The sequence below is a fragment of the Pantherophis guttatus genome, chromosome 2, assembly GCF_059756535.1.
Source record: "Pantherophis guttatus breed Tessera chromosome 2, ASM5975653v1, whole genome shotgun sequence".
NCBI classification, from domain to species: Eukaryota; Metazoa; Chordata; class Lepidosauria; order Squamata; family Colubridae; genus Pantherophis; species Pantherophis guttatus.
In genome coordinates, this window is record NC_142064.1 from 228,370,061 (window position 1) to 228,387,452 (window position 17,392).

Genomic DNA, 17,392 nt, shown 5'->3' on the forward strand with positions numbered 1-17,392 from the left:
GTTTAATGAACTGCAAACTTGGACAGATTTGGGATAATTGTGTACAAGTTACGGCAGCCCTATTAATAGGCAAAGCAAATTAGGCACTTTGAGAGGCAAAGTTTGGGCCTCTTGAAATGTGAGCAAATTTTTATGTTAACTTATTCCATTGTTGCATTTTTATTAAGAGAGGCAGAGAAGTGTAAAGCTGAGTCATTTCTGCCTCATACATCAAAAGACTGGAGCTAGCTTTTTGGAGGGGGTCATTCAGAGCATCAAAACTGCAGTATATATAATTTAAGTCTGTTACAAAGGACGTTGGGTATCCAATATTTCTATGCATGCTGGTTTGTATACTGGCTGTGTTATTCCTAAGTGTAGATGAGCTGATTTACTCACAGTTCCGCTGCAATCTATCAATTGCTACAAAGCTAGTTTGTGTTTCGAGATATAGGTAGTTCTCAAATTACAACTATTCATTTAGAGATCGTTTGAAGTTACAACAGCACTGAAAAAACTGACTTACGACCAATTTTCACGCTTACGACCTTTGCAGTGTCAGGTGATCAAAATTTGGACACTTGGCAACTGGCATGTATTTGTGATTGTTGCCATGTCCCGAGGTCATGTAATCACCTTTTTCAACTTTCTGACAAGTTAAAAACTCTGGGTAAGCCAGATTCACTTAATAACCGTGTTACTAACTTAATGACTGCAGTGATTCATTTAACAGCTGTGGAAGGAAAGGTCATAAAATGGGGCAAAACTCACCCAACCACTGTCTTGCTTAGCAACAGAAATTTGGAGTTCAATTGTTGTAAGTTGAGGACTACCTGTACTATGGCACTCGGGAGCTTATTTTCCCTGTTCTGCTTCATAAGAAACACCGGGATTTTTTTCCCAGTCACCCAAATTTAAATGTATGTTATAGATATATAAATGTGGATCAATGGAGGGAATAGGAATGGGAAATTAATTGAAATACGAATATAATAGTAATTTATAACGGTGCAGTTGTAACAAAGAATCACAAATCATCTTTAGGATTTGCAAATCAAATGTGGTATATAAATAAGTAGTCATCTCTATATATATAAAAGCGAAAACCACTAACACCATAATCATGAAATCTCCAAAACTGTAAAGCCTACAAACTTGAAATTTGCCACGTATTTTCCTCTTGGCTTCTAGGTGCTCACTAAGAAAGGATTTTTTGAAATGACCATCAGAGCATTAGTATTTCCTATATTATTATTAACATGCTCTGATGCTAAGGAGTTCTACTCCTTCTCCCAACCTGAAAATAAATCTGTTTCAAATGCAAAACACAAGCAGAGGAGAGGAGTTTCACTTTCACTTTTATTTTCACAGCAGGAAGCAGCTTTAATACAGAACACTTGACTAAGCCATGGCCAGCCTCCTTCCTGTCTCCTTCTTGCTAATACAACAAATACTGTTTCACTTTCCAAACAGCCCTCTGATGCTAAGGAGTTCTACTCCCCCTCCCCACCTGAAAAGAAATCTGTTCTATGCTCTGATGCTAAGGAATTCTACTCCCCCTCCCCACCTGAAAAGAAATCTGAGGGAGAGAAGGGGATAGGATAGGAGACGTTTCTGTGGAACAAGGCTGAGGGAGAGAAGGGGAGAGGAGAGGCTGATTATAACTACTCATTAATTTTCAAGCTGTAAGGGTTGATTTATCTAGCCCCATCATATAGTTTCGTAGTGAAGCATGGGTATCCAGCTAGTATAATATAAGCTTATTTAAAAAATAAAATAAACTTCATGTTTCATGCTTAAAATGTTTAATATCTTATAGATATTGAGTCCTTTTAGAAATTCAAATCAAAAATTAAAATGTATCATAAGTGATACTGTAAATTAGATAATTATAACTAATCTTTAATATTAATTTCCATCAAATTGCTATACCAAGTAGAACAATATAAGGATTCTAGAAAAGGAAATCTAAACGTGTATGTGTGATTGTATAAGTATCAAAAAAGATAATAGCAACTGAAGCTATATAAGTCACATTATTTAGATACAGAAAAAATGTGTTTCTGGTTTGAATTTTCCTTAATATGGCTACTTTCAGTCATAAGCAATTAGAAAAGTAGTTTATAAGAAAAAATGGCCTAGGAGAGGATTTAGAAATTGTTATAGACATTTTTTATAAATGCAATCTTTGATAGGTAATTAGCTTTGACTTTTATTACTTTGTCTAATCAGTTTCTCAAGAACTGCTTGAGAAATCTGCTTATTAAAACTGTTGCCCCCTCTCTTCTTTATTAATTGTTCAAAAAAAAAAAGCTGAAGCCGTTTCAATCAAAAGTCAACAAGGCTTGATCCCTAGATTTCCAATGACCATCTGGAAAAGATGAGGCTGCACATCAGTTAAGTGATCAATTGTTGAAAATATTTAGAATCAGATTCCAGCCATTAGAAGGTTCCACCTCTGACAATATGACGAGACACTGCCAATTTGTGAAAACATACCTTTGGGATTAAAACCCAGGTCTAAGAAGATAGATTACTATGGTCTGTTATTTAAAGAAATATTTTTATTAGTCTTCTAGACTTATATAGAAATGTGGCCTCAACATTTATAACCTTCTAGTGCCTGGTAAAAGAAAAACAACAACTTCAAATGTTCACTGACCTTAATATACTTGGTTGACATTGCTTATATAGGCTGCCATCCAATGCTCATTTATCTTGAGACAAAGTTTTCCAAGTAGCAACATATATAGGGTCACATTGCATCCATTCTGTCTTTGCAGCAAATGCAGACCGTGCAGTTCCTTCCCTAATGAGTTCACAGGTAATTAGATCAGAATTTCTCAACCTTGGCAACTTTAAAATGTGTGGACTTCAATTCCCAGAATTCCCTTACTGATATACTGGCTGGTGAATTCTGGGCGTTGAAGTTCACACATCTTAAAAGTTGTCAAGGTTGAGAAACACTGAGTTAGACAGAAAGAGCTGGTAACAGGCTCAGGTTCACCCACCTGAACACAAATACACTCTTCACTCTCTTAGCAACATAACTTAAGTTCTACAAGTTCCTGTTTTGTTCTTTCTATTTTCATTTTCGAAGTTTTGCTGCCATTTTATGTAGATTTTTTTTTTGTTTCTACCACATATTGTACCTATATGTGAGTTCTTTTTAATTCATCTTTGATGCATTTATATTTTCCTGATAAGCCAACTGGAACGTTGCCTGGAAACCTAAGTTTGCAAGTAAATAGATACCAAGAGCTCCAAGATTTTGGAGAGAATCATACAAAGTTTTTCATTATATGCGGGATGTAAAATTATAGCAGATGTTATGAGAAAATAAAATTAGATTACTGGCAGTGGTTTGTGATTTATTAATGAAATGTTGTACACACTTCGCTGCCCGAAAAAGCACCCATTTTTTCACTCAAATGTTCTTTCTGCTGTTACTTCTTCCTCATTGAGTGATTTCCTCCTGCATCATCTTCTCTGCTCAATTTGCTTTGCAAGGCTCTGATCCACCCATCTATTTTATCTTCAATTTGTCCTCATTATAGTGATTTTGTTTTTTGCAGTAGATGGTCCTTCTGAGATACCTTCCCATTCAGCCTTTCTACCTCTTTCAAATATATATAAAACTTCAAACTCGCCCTAAGTCACTTTTCATTTTTCTTATGTAACTTTCTATTCAGAGGTGGGTTTCAGCACAGGGGTGGGTTCTAAATTTTTTTACTACCAGTTCTGTAGGTGTGGCTTATTTTGTGAGCATGGCTTGGTGGTGGGGGGGTAATGTGACTGGGTGGGTGTGGCCAACTTTTTTTTTTTTTTTTACTTTTAAAAGCATTTTTTCTACAACCTTAAGAGGTTGCAGAAAAAAATGCTTTGAAAAGCCTCTGCCGATCAGGCAACTCAGCTGAGATCGTCAGAGGCTTTTCAAAGCATTTTTAATCACCTCTTCAGCTGAAGTGGTTGTAGAAAAAATGCTTTGAAATGCCTCTCTCGTTCCCAGCTGAGCCGCGGGATCATCAGAGGCTTTTTTTTTTTTACTTTTAAAAGCATTTTTTCAGCCGAAGAGGTTGTAGAAAAAATGCTTTTAAAAGTTAAAAAAAAAAAAGCCTCTGATGAGGTGGGCAGGGTAAGTGATGGCGACCAGGCCGGGGACTGGTTTGGGGGCGTGACCAGCCAATGTTATTACCGGTTCTCGGAACTACTACAAATTTTTACTACTGGTTCTTGCGAACCGGTGCGAACCAGGAGCAACCCACCACTGATTCAGCAGGTTCTGACCAGTTCTGGAGAACCAGTAGCGGAAATTTTGAGTAGTTCGGAGAACCAGTAAATACCACCTCTGACTGGCCCCGCCTGCTTCCCAAGTCACAGCTGATCGGGAGGAAATGGGGATTTTGCAGCAATCTTCCCCTGGAGTTGGGAGGGAATGGAGATTTTACATTATCCTTCCCCTGGAGTGGGGTGGGAATGAAGATTTTACAGTATCCTTCCCCTGCCACACCCACCAAGCCACGCCCACAGAACCGGTAGTAAAAAAATTTGAAACCCACCACTGGTCCTATTATCAACTTTTTCCCCTATATCAAGCAAGATAGAGATGAACTTTGATAGTAACTCAGCCAATAAGATTTGGGGGTGTTCATTATGACATGTAAATAAAATGCAGATCACATTGTTCTAGCTAAGGAATGTATTATGTGATTTCTCATGCTTTTAATTATTTACTGCTTCCTCATTACTATGGAAGTGCCATAGAGAAAAAGTGGAGGGGAAACTAGATCCATTGCCATTTGGTTATCAGAAACCTGTTATCAGTTTCTTTTCCTAATTCTGGGAAACATTGCAATAATCGAATCATAATAACTTTTTTTTAAAAAAAACATCAGTTAAATCCAGAATTGGCAACATTTATTTAGAAAGCAGCAAATGGTTTCTGGAATAAACACCTAACAATTGGGAAATGTCAAGATGTTGCCAAGTTATTGTATTATTCCTCAAAAAGCAAAAGTAATGTGCAAGAAACGATAATGAACTAAATAGAAGTACTAAACGCTAATGGGTCTTGCTTGAATCTGACTTTCCCTCTTTTTCTGACAATTTTGCTATTATATGTACTGTATTAAAATGTAAACATTTAAATCCTAGGCATAATTATGTAAAAAGCTTATTCTAATGATCAAAAATGTCACACAGATCCAAACAAAACATTTTAAGAATGGAAACCTCTATGGTTTCATTGATCAGAAGCCCATACACTAATAGATTTTCTATCTTCATTTTTTTCAGGGTTGGATCATATAAAATGCTCATGGCAGATTAGCAATTTTCATTCACTTTGGTACCAAAAGCAGAATGACATTTAACAATTAGAATTAGTGCAATACTTTATCTTTCCAAGTCTAGCATAAGAAGCATTTTTTTAAATCACAAGTAAAATGATTCTATCAGTAATTTACTCAGTGTCCAACATTACATGCCCTGGAACAATATTTTCCCAATATCACTGAAACATTTTACTTATGGTTAAATGTTTCCCTTAAAATATATTTGTGTGCTTTGAGTGATTCTTGGCACTAAACAATCTGGTATGCTCAGTATAGCATAATAAAAGTTCTTCTTTCAGAATACAAGGACTTTTGAAAGCAAAAACGTGATTCCAATCAAAAATCTCCTCAGGGCCCCAATAAATCACCATCTTGTTCAGCGAAGGACTTGCAGGCTGCAGCTTTGCGCCCTCAGGACCAGACTGATTGGACATGATTCCTCTGCTTTTGTAGTGAACTTCGGTGGGGTTTGTTGATAACAAAGCCCAGGACCAGTCTTTGGAGCCTGTTGAGATTGAAAAGGCTTTGGGGGAGAAAAGGCTCAATGCTTACCATTAAGGATTTGTATATTGCTGGAACTTTAGGCATTATTAGTGTTGACAGCTCATAAAAACTGCCCGATTTCGCTTTAAGGTACCACCCCTACGAAAATTAAGGTCAATAATACCCTTGAATCTCTGATTCATCTTCAGCTGAAGTGTTGCATATCAATCAGGCTATTACTTAGCATTTTTATTTCTGACTGTCAGGCCTTCTGGGGGATTTTTATTTTTTTATTTTTAGAAAGGAAAATAGACAGAACATTTCTCCCCCCAACCATTTTCACAGAATTGTGCAGAATACCCTGCCTGCAAGAAGATGTTCAAAGAGGCTGTTGTATTTTAGCACAGCTCTTGTAAAAGATGAAAGCACACGTACAAGGAATGGAGCAGAAATAGGTATGGAAGCAGAAGTATAATAATAGTGTAGGTGAATCTGGGGGGTGGGGGAGGGTAAGAGAGACAGTAAACCATTCAGGCTGTATTTTCTTCTCTCAAATCCAACCTGATCTCTGTATCAAACATATCATGCCATATGTTTATGAAAAAAGGAATTCTGTCATGTATATGAAAAGGACCAAGAATAGGATTTAAAATGAATGTTTATGGGCACAAAATGGAGAGTGAGGCAGGATTGGTAGCTCCTATAGACTGACAGACACACTTTATTTTGGTCATTGACCAATACAAATACAATCAGCAAAATGAACAACACAAAGCTATTCCCTAACAACAAGAACTATTAGCAACCATTTGTGAGCGAAGCTTGCAAATAAGGTAGCAAAATAAATTTATCTTGATTATATAACAGAAAGTGTCGATAAAAGCTATCAGATTGCCATGGAAATTTAAATAAAAAGCGGTAATCAGCTGGTGGCAAATGTCCCTGTAGAACTGGCAAATCAGAAGAACATGAGCTGTGGTTTCTATGGCACCCATAACTCAGGGGCAGTATTGGGTTTCATTGGGTTTTTCTATATTTCCCTTCCAGCCCTGGGGAGAGACTTCCTATATGCACAATCTAGTATTAACCCATGGCTTTTTCTTAATATTTTTCCTTCTAAAGGTTCATGCAAAATAAACCAAAGTACAAGCAGTCCTTGATATACAACCTTCATTTAATGAGCGTTTAAAGTGACTTAAGTCCTCATACTTATGATCATCACAGCATCCCCATTGTCACATGATCAAAATTGGGGCAGCTAGTAACTGACATGTATTTAGGACAGTGGCAGCATCCCAGAGTCATGTGATCACATTGGTAATCTTCCCAGCTTGCTTCCTAAAGGCAAAGTCAATGGAGGGAGCCAAATTTGGTTAATGACAGCATGATTCACTTAACAACAACTTTGCTTAACAATTCTGATCCCAGTTGTCATTGTAAGTCGAGGGCTGCCTGTAAAACATACTCTATTCTAAATGCAATGTCAAATTAACACTTTTTGGCATGCCAGCAATATAATGATTTCATGGCTGTGCTTTTATGTGTTGGAGTATAGATACTATTTCCCTTATCAGTGATGGTCACCTCTCTCTGATATACTACTTTTGAACTTGGCAGTCCAATGCAGAATCCCAAACCAGAAAAGCATCCTGCATGATAGAGTCCCAAAGAAACTTTTTCAAAAGGTGACTGGACTTCGTTTTTCCTTGAAGACTTTTCACTTCTCTTCCAAAAAGACTCCTTAGTTTTGACTGTCAGAACTGAATCAGAACTGAAGAAGCTTCTTGGATGAGAAGCAAAATGTCTTCAAGGAAAAACAAAGTCCAGTTGCCTTTTGAAAAAGCATCTTTGGGACAACTATGACCAGGATGACTGAGTATGTCCATAAACACTTCATGATAGACAATTCAGCATGTCGATACGTACATGTCAGTGGTGGGTTTCAAAATTTTTTACTACTGTGGTTGTGTTCTGTGGGTGTGGCTTGGTGGGCGTGGCATGGCTTGGTGGGCATGACTTGGTGGGCATGGCAGGGGAAGGATACTGTAAAATCTCCATTCCCTCCCCAATCCAGGGGAAGGATACTGTAAAATCTCCATTCCCTCCCCAATCCAGGGGAAGGTTACTGCAAAATCCCCATTTCCTCCCGATCAGCTGGGACTCGGGAGGCAGAGAATAGATGGGGGCTGGGCCAGTCAGAGGTAGTATTTACCGGATCTCCAAACTACTCAAAATTTCCACTACCAGTTCTCCAGATCTGGTCAGAACCTGCTGAAACCCACCTCTGGTACATGTGTATTTGAAAGAAAATCCTTCTATGTATATGAGAGTTATTCCATGAAAAATGTCCTAAGGTTTCCATCCTTATTATTCAGGAATGAAACAACAAGAGTTGCTTGATCTGCATCATTTAACATCATAGGAACTAATGATGTTAATAATTAAGAATTTTTTCTTAAAACATTTCTCTCCAGAAGCCTTGTCATTTACCTGCACTCAGAAGGAAATAATTATTTTGCTAACTAGGTTTCAAATATAGTTGATAATAGTACTGTATGTCATTCTGATTTTAACAATTCTTTGAGCATGGATGAATTCAACAAAACAGGAACCACTGGAGCAGGACAGCACAATTTGAAGCCCTGTGGTTGTGTGCGGTGCCCCAAAGTTTCAGGCATGTGGCATTTTCTACTGGACTGTGGCTATGAATGTGGCTACAGATATATTTGATGGAGGTTTTTACAGAAAGCATTCTGTGTGACCCTCATTATATCACCGCACGATGGCTGGGTCAGGTCTCATATCAAGGAAGCAAAATATCTAAAAACAGGTGCATGCTGCCTTCCACCTTGATTATTAGGAATACCAGCAGTGTAAAACATTTTACGATCCGTTTGGGCAAGATGCATTTTATTTGGTGTGTGACAGGGAACTGTGGGGTAGAACAATGCATTTCTAGCTGGCAGGTGAGCACTGATTGGCTGAGGTACCCCAGGATTCATGTACTGGCCCAGGAAAAGCAAATTATAGCTGGCAATTGGCTCTTTTCCAGTGCTGTAGAATAACAAGAGAATAATATCGAACTCTTCCCATATCTTCCCGGGAAAATACTCAAGATACCCTGTTTAGTTTTAGTAACAGAAGACTTTGGCAATAAAAAAGCTGGTCTTCTCATAGTGTCTTCAAAATCCCAAAGGTGAAATGCCTCCCCCTGGTATATTTCATAATGAATACCCATAGAGCAGGGCTGTCAAAATCGATGCCCACAGCCCAGATGCGTCATGCGCTGGCCACTCCCATGCCCACTTTAGCGAATGGGAAAAAAGTCACAATATGTCACATGACGCCGCCATGATGACATGAGTTTGACAGTCCTGCCATACAGCATATGACATTTGTCTACTTTTTCCCAAATCATACGGCCCTTTTTCAATCATCATTTTAGACTTGTATTAGAATGGCTGCTCTTGAAGAAATTCACAATAACATTTCAGTGGAGAACCTGAAACTTGAGTATTCACATGGCAGTGTATCTGAAGAGACATTTTTGGTTAGTCCATTTCAGACTTCTTTTCTTCTGTTAGAGACTCACCTGAGCATTGCCTACATCTGGCTTTGTTGGTTGACGATAAGCAAGAGGTTATTGTAGTATAATTATTTTATTTTTCTGTGCCATTTGTTGTTTATCTTTTAATACACTGTAGACCACTTTGTGTTTATTAATAGGCTGGAAACACATTTGACATTAATAAACATTTGGTTTTGCATGTGACATTTCAAGTGACTTTCGAATACTCTCTTTTTGTATGGAAATCACTTAGGTGAATAAGAGAAATGGAAAAAGTAAAACAAAAACAAAAAACCTGTTGCTTTCCCTGTTCCAAACATGCCTTTCAGAGTTGCTTGCCTGTGCTGGAACCATTCGGTTCTTCTTGATTTAATGTGTCTCGTGCTGGTTTCCTTTTCTTCAACATCTAATAGGACAAAGTGGAACCAAATTAGGCACTGTTGGGGAGAGCTGAAGCTGTTAGTGGTCAGGAGAATAAATGGCCTGCCCCCACAGAGATTTCTTTCTTTTTCTTCTCCAAGAGCTCTAATGCACCAATTCAACACACCTTATCCCTCAAAGTCATATAGCACTCGCAGGCAATTGCACTGTCCTACTAATTAGAGTAGCAGGCTAGCAAAATGGCAGGAATGTACATTATTACAGAAGATGTCACCCACAAAAGAAAACGACTGACCCAACTTAAAAACTGACCAACTTAAGGTAAACTGCTCTAAACTCGATTGCAGAAAATACAACTTCAGCAACAGAGTGGTCAATGCCTGGAATGCACTACCTGACTCTGTAGTTTCTTCCCCAAACCCCCAAACCCTTAACCTTAGACTGTCTACTGTTGACCTCACCCCATTCCTAAGAGGTCTGTAAGGGGCATGCATAAGAGCACCAACGTGCCTACCGTCCCTGTCCTAATGTCCCCTTTTATTCATAACCATCTCATGTATTCATAATCATGTTTATACATTTCATGCATTCACAATCATGTTTATACTTTTATCTGTAATCTTATATATGCTTGACAAGATAAATGAATAAAATAAATAAATAAAAACTTGATGTGACATGGTTACAGAGCCAAGGCAAGTCCTTTCAGTCAGACTATTTGATGAGGGGTGGGAGATGTGCACCAGTATAACTACCTGTATTTTTCGGAGTATAAGACGCACCTTTCCCCCTACCCCTAAAAGAGGCAGAAAATTTGGGTGTGTCTTATACTCCGAATGTAGCTTTTTCGAAGCTTTTTTTCCAGCCCTAATGAGGTGCTAACAAGGCACTAGCGAGCGATCTTCCCAGCTTTTCCTGCTCCCTGACTCTCCGCTGTGCTTTAATGAGGCACTAGCTCAGCTGTTCTTTAGAAGCTTTTTTCAGCCCTAACTAGGCGCTAGCCGAGTGAAGCATCTCCCCCATGCTTTGGCTGTTTTTCTCATTGCTGCTTCCTCTCAGCTGTGCCTTAGAAGCTGTTTTTTATCCCCAAGCAGGGGATAAAAAACCAGCAAACTAATGTGCTGAAGCTGACCAGACTAAGGACGCTAGCCAGATGAATATCTGGTAGGCAGATTTTTTTTCCTATTTTCCTCCCCAAAAACTAAGCTGTGTCTTATACTCCGGTGCATCTTATACTCTGAAAAATATGGTATGTGCCTTGTATTCCCTCCTTCCATTTTTCTCCACAGCCACTAAAGAATTCTGCACATTTTTTTTTAAAAAAAAATATTCATCTGCTTGTATCCCACTTTTATAATTTTTACAAATAGCTCAAGGTGGTGAATATATTGAACGTATCTTCCTCCTCCTATTTTCCCCACAGGTGAGTTGGGCTGAGAGAGAGTGACTGGCCTAAAGTACCACCCAGCCAACTTTTCATGGCTAATGTGGGGCTACAACTCATGGTCTCCCAGTCTCTAGCCTGGTGCTTTAACTACTAAACCAAACATCTGTTGCAACTTCTATTCAAGTATGTACTACGAAGATTTTATTCAGGCAGAAGAACCTGCCATATTTCCAGGGCTCCATAATAAAAAGAGCATGTTTATGTTATTAGGTGCTATATATTGCATGGCAAAATTCTGAAGAGGATCCAACTTTACTTTCCTACCAAGTTGTGTAAATGGAAAGTCAACAGAAGACCAGTGAATTTTATATATTGGGCTATTTTCTAATAGCTATTCAATTCTTCTCCTTCCAGTGGCAGATAATAAGGTACCTACATATTGAGAATAAACTAAACTCACTCCATTCCTGCCTCCTGCAATTGAAACCACTGTCCACTTCTTCTGCAATATAATCATGTGACTAGCAATATAGGCAATATAGGCCATGACTAGGATATTGCTAAAACAGTGACTCCAGATGTTGAGCTGGAAAGGCCACTGGATTTTAAATCCAAATTTCTTGAAATTGAAAAGTTATCTTGGAGAGTCAGGAAAGCCCGAAGACCCTCAAATGGATCAGCTGTGGTTGTAGGACTGCTTATTGGATCTCAATGGAGATCAAGCCTGCTTCCTGTCTTAACTATGAATAGGACATATGGTACGCACAACCCGCAAAGTCCTTAGGAATTTTCATGGAAATATTTCAATAGGAATTTCACTGCCACTTACAGACCATAAATCAGGTAGACCTTTGCTTTGCAGATCTCAATAGCTGCTTGGGTGCACTTATTCCATTGAAAATCAAAGGGGTGGTAGAACAATGGTCCTGACAAGGCTTTAACCAATGAATTTATGTAGTACTGTAGATGAGAACAAGATCTGCATAAATACAGATGTTTAGTCCACTAAATGTTTATATACTTAGAAAACTTAGAACTACGCTGCCTTCTGTATGACCTAAGCGTAGCTCATAAAATTATCTGCTACAATGTCCTATCTGTCAATGACTACTTCAGCTTCAACCATAACAATACACGAGCACACAATAGATACAAACTTAAGGTAAACCGCACCAAACTCGATTGCAGAAAATAGGACTTCAGCAACAGAGTGGTCAATCCTGGAATGCACTAACTGACTCTGTGGTTTCATCCCAAAACCCCCAAAATTTTAACCTAAGACTGTCTACTGTTGACCTCATCCCATTCCTAAGAGGTCTGTAAGGGGCGTGCATAAGAGCACCAGCGTGCCTACCGTCCCTGTCCTAATGTTTACGCTATTTGTGTCTATTTTATGTATCCAATCCATGTTTATACTTATTACCTAATATGTTCTTGACAAACAAACAAACAAACAAACAAACAAATAAATAAATAAATAAATAAATAAATAAATAAAATGTCTACTCATCAGCTTCTTTAGAAAAGGTAACCAAACATTTTGAAAAGTTGGAAAGCTGCTTTGGATAATACGTTTCCAGTCCAATTAATGCAGAGCACACAGCAAACTTCTAACAGCATCTGAAAGATAATACATGTAAAGAAAATGTTATATAGCTATTCCACAGTAAATTGATGTTCAATGTATCAACGAAATTCTCACTGCTGCCAAATTTTGTGACAGTATCTTCAAGGATTTGGGGGCTGCAAAAATAAGTCTGGGGGCTACATAGAGTGGCTACCTCTTTGCTTTAGTACAGTGCATGAAACCAATTAAAGATTCCTGAAGAACTGCAGGCCCCGAAAGACTCAAGCAAAATTGAGTAAACTGTTAATAAACTAGTGAGTAAATCAATAGTAAACTATTGGTAAACTGCATTTTAAAATCATTTCATAGATATCAGTACAAATATAGTATACTATGATGTAATGCATCTTAGTCACATGTTACTTTACCATCCCCAGTTTTTATAAGGCTTTCATGATGGAATGTGTATGGATTTAGTCATGCTTTGAACTAACCCTTTCAAGTCATAGCTAACTTGATAAATGCTTTTACTGGAACTGCTCTAACACTGCATGCGCTTTGACAAAAAGAAAATACATGCCATTAAAACTATTTATTAAAGCACAAGATTACTTACCCATTAATTTGTGTGACATTACTTTTTTAAAATAATCGGATGTTTCTCAACCTTGCTTTCTTAAAGTATTATAGAGTATAAGGCCATGATGGCGAACTTATGGCACACGTGCCAGAGGTGGCACACAGCGCTCTCTGTGGGCACATGAGCTGTCAACCCAGTTCAACTCTGCCGTACATATGTGCGCGCAACTCCTGCCGGCCAGCTGGTCTTTGGGTCTCTGCCATGCATGCACGGGGGCATGGCACATGCAGGTGAATGCGTGCATGCACAGGGGTGAGGCATGTGCGGGGGGCGTGCACGTATTGCATTTTGGGGATTTGGGCATGTGTGCATTCGCACGCTCGCGCGCTTTGGGCACTCGGTCCGAAAAAGTTTATATACCACTGGTATAAGGCAATCATGAAAACTTGTAGTTGTGGAGGTTAAATCTTAAAACCAGATACCGGTAGTGGGAAGTACCTTTTTTTTTTTATCAGTCTAAGGACACACCAGGATAAGTAGACTTTTGGTTTTCCCCATCCCTCTGATTCCAGCATAAAATACATCTAAGATCCCAGTGCTGTTTTGATCTACTTTTCATATTTCTGACCCTGAAATTCTTCTTGTCCAGGAAAGCAAATACAGACGAAATTGCCAAAATTATTTAACCAAAGGCCACCTAGATTATCCATGTTCTTTGATTCAGGCTAGAGAAATGAACTCCAGGCTGCTTGTTTTTGTTTGTTGGTTGGTTGGTTGGTTTTGCTTTTGCTTTTGTTTTTTATGGCTTGTCTTTTGGCTGGTTTAATGGCAAATATAGTTCTCAACTGGTTAAAAACTCAACCTTCTCTTTTGCAGGGAACAGGCTATAATGCAAAATACAAGACTGGTTTGTTATTCCAAAACTTGTCTATTTCAGGTGTAGCAGCTACCTTGAAATGGAAATGAGGGTAAAAATGAGGGATCTACTGAGATCTGCAAAACTGAAATCTCCTGGTCACAATATTATTTGATCACTAGGAGATTTGCATCATTGTCTGATTACCCCTGAAGCGTTACAATAAAAGCTAAAAGTAGAATTGCAGTTCTAAAAATAGTTCACATTAGTTTATTATCTTCACCTTGCTCTTAAAAAAATGTTATCTAAGAGTTTCAGTACCATGGTTCCAGATTTATATTTTCTGGCACATTTTCCTCCTTTTCTCTTTTTCTACATCTACCAAATCTAACATAACTTTAAATTCAAAATAAATTATATTCAATATAATATATTTATAAATGTAAAATAATTTTTATAGAGTTATCTAACTTAAATATGTTTCTATTTTGTCTTTTTCCATAAAAAGATGGAAACACTATTATTTGCCATTTTATTCTGAATCCTTTCTCCTCCTCTAATAATTATTTAATAACTTGAATCTACAAGTTTATACTGCTGCAGAAAACTGGGTTACGTTTGCCATAAATATTCTCTATGAAATTTCTATCATGATATTTTTTCTTGAGCAGTTCTACGGACTCGAATCATAATATTCTGTATTATGTATTAATAATCAACAAGTGTATAATGACAAGTGCAAGATTGAACACTGATTTAAAAAGACTTGCTGCAGTGGGATAATTTGGAGAAGGAGAAGAGAAAGACAGGGAGAAAGTAAAAAAACTAGGAGTTGTAAATTAATATATTGCTTGGAATACAGTATATCACCCTCATATTATCTCCTACTCTGCTGCAATCTTCATTCTGAAGAGAATCTTTTGGAACAGCTGAATTCTACTTTGGTTTATGATGTGGAATGCTACAGTACATCCCATTTTGATATGCTGCCTGATTCATCAGATTATAATTACCCCAATTATGGAGGCTGCTCCTCCAACTCCTCAAATGTCAATACAGCAAGAAATAATATTTGAAAGCATTAACCTCACTGTAGTTTTGGACAGTCAGTCTTGGTGAAATGTCAATTAACCTGGAAAAAAAAATCTGCCTCTCCAGATTTATTTTATTGTCCTTCCATAGGTTAATCCAGATCAGCATCGCACACATTCCCCGTCTTATTCTTGTAATGCTAGAGCAGTTCATCTGCTCTTTTGTGTCTGAGCTCAGATGCATCACAGGAAGAAACTCCGGAACCCCAAAGTGGAAAGATAGGCTGTTTTCCCACTGGCAAAACTGCTTCTTGGTGCCTCAGTTGTCCCTTGTGATGAGACCGGGGTGCCCTGGCAGGATATCAGTTTTGCATTCTCACATTGGCCAACTTGGAGGGAGGATTTAAACTGCGTACGGGGAATAATATTTCCATGAAAGCTGTGGTATGTACATTGATGTTTCATTATTATAAAATATCCATTTCCTTAATCTTTCTCTTCACAGGCTAAAGATACTAGAATTGCTGGTACATTTTGCATGTATCCCTTTCACTCTTTAATTTTGACCTGAGCTTTCAACTAGCTTTTCTCATAATTGAATGTGGTAGCATTTTTTCCTAGTATCTAGGTGTGTTATATAATATTTTATACTGGTATTCATTTCTTTTTCTGTTTTGGAGTTTCTAAATCCTATTTACCAGCTGCAAACTAAAATGTCTGCATTCAGTTTTCCAGCTCTATAATATGTAAGATTAATTTAATAGATCAGAATCAGAATGTACTTTATTCTCAGAAATCAATATGCAAGATCATTTTAAAAGGAATAGGTGGGTAACAAAATTATAAAAATGAAACACGGGTGCAAATATGATAAATATATGGGAGAGAGGATTATTATTATTATTATTATTATTATTATTATTATTATTATTATTATTATTCCTTCTTTTCTTGCCATTTCCTCTGGTAAGTAATTCCTGATAAGCCTCTCTAAATACTTATTAAAGTACCAGTGGTTAAATTAACTTACAATGCATAATGTAGTTTGGTTTGGTTTGTCTTAGCATATTATAAGAATCCTGCCATTAAGGTTTGCAAATAATGATTTACGGGTCAATGGTTTATGACAGGGGTGTCAAACTCAAGGCCCAGGGGCTGAATTCAGCCCATAGGGTGTTTAGTTCTGGCCTGTGGGGCCGCTCTGGAAACAGTGAAGGATTGGCCCACAGTGCCTCTGCCAGTGAAAACAGAGCTCCGTTTTTGCTGGCAGAGGTTTGCAGGAGGCCATCATAGCCGAAAATGGAGCTTGGGAACCCATTTTCTCTGGCAGAGCACTAGGGCCACCACACGAGTGATGTCAAGCTGGCCATGCCCACTCCTGGTTACACCCACTCCGGCCCCCTGAGGTCAAACACAACCCTGATGCAGCCCTCAATGAAATCGAGTTTGACACCCCTGGTTTATGTGAACCCAGACAACTGTGATTGGTTAAACAAACTACAGCTAAGCAAACCATGGCTTAACACAATCTGTGAATCTGATTAGTGATTTGGTAGAACTACCAGATCTGGGCTGCAAAACCCTGGGTGACTACTAATGTTTTCTGAAAATTTATAGCCCAGATCTGATAGTCCTAGTCTGAATTTTCTTATTAAATGATATGGTACATGTACCAAATTAAATCATGGATGTACAACTTTTTCTGGATGTACAACTTTTATTTTGTATAGCATACTTGGCTAAGTGCAAATAAAGGGAGAGTAAGTTAAATACAAATGTATTTGCAAATACAGTGCAAATAAAGGGAGAGTAGGTTAAAAGAAAAAAAATAATTTATATTTAAATGTAATTAAAATGAAAACAATTTGGTGATAGTATTTGGAATGTCAGGAGCCCATATTTTTATCTCTTTTATGAAATTGGGCTAATGAGTCTTCTCTAACTCAGCTGGGTATCATAAAGTTTAATTAACTTATGCTTACAAATTACTCTGACACTTTCAAATAAAAGGTGTTAAACATAAGGTGCTATTATCTTCAAAACACTAGTGTTTATTTCCTGTCACAGTTGGGCTTAAAAATTGAAAATACAAATTCAAGCAATTAGGAGATTCACATTTTCTTTTAAAAAAGAGTTAATAACTATATCTATCAGGTCTATGACTAGCATGAACAATGAGATAGAGAGACAAGGAAAGAATATTTGTATTTAATTTAGCACACATTTT

General features: G+C 37.8%; 1 long non-coding RNA gene across 1 annotated transcript; it reads right to left on the bottom strand.

The window, feature by feature from the left end:
* Positions 1 to 9,435: 9,435 nt before the first annotated feature.
* On the bottom strand, positions 9,436 to 13,323 carry LOC148115541 (uncharacterized). Its single transcript, XR_015732673.1, has 2 exons — positions 12,638 to 13,323; positions 9,436 to 9,769 (listed from the first exon to the last, which is right to left on the bottom strand). It is a non-coding gene; the product is annotated as an uncharacterized LOC148115541 (long non-coding RNA).
* Positions 13,324 to 17,392: the final 4,069 nt, after the last annotated feature.